The following is a 611-nucleotide window of genomic DNA, read 5'->3' on the forward strand; positions in this document are numbered from 1 at the left end:
GGGCACACTGACTCATGGAGCTAAAACTTAGTGCCTTCAGCTTGAGGCGTATAGCATGTAGTGTGACCTTTGGGCATTTGTCAGCAGTGCTCAAAGAGCTCTGTAATGTTGCTCAAGCAGGCCACAGGCCAGGCGGAAAGGCTGAGGACCAGAAATAAGCCTGCCTGACGCCATGGCAGAGAAGAGGCTGTCCTAACCAAAGAACTCTCTCTCTCTCTTGGACATTTCGAATCTTGAATTGTAACCTATTCACTTCCCTAAGAAACCTCATAGTTGTCGTCGTCGTGGTGAGTTTGGTCTGAGTCTAGTGTGGCCATTGCAGTGTGTTTGGGAATTTAGCCGAACAGCAGAGAGCCTTGGAAAGGCCTAGCTGGTGCCAGACTTGGCCAGATCGGAGAGTGGAGGCCTCTCCAAACCCTGTCTCGGTTAGCTCATGTGGAATCTGACACACTTTCCTCCTTGTGGGTCACAGTCAACTCCATGGCATCCAGTCTGGGTTTGATTTCTTCCTTGTGACGTCAGCGAGCAGACACCAACCACTGCACTTTATTTTTACAGCTGCTCAGGGACACTGGAGTGTTTAGTTACCCTGGTGTTTTTGTCCATTCTCC

Source organism: Echinops telfairi, unplaced genomic scaffold (genome assembly GCF_000313985.2).
Source record: "Echinops telfairi isolate 266 unplaced genomic scaffold, ASM31398v2 ScPeMD7_53;HRSCAF=182, whole genome shotgun sequence".
Classification (NCBI taxonomy): Eukaryota; Metazoa; Chordata; class Mammalia; order Afrosoricida; family Tenrecidae; genus Echinops; species Echinops telfairi.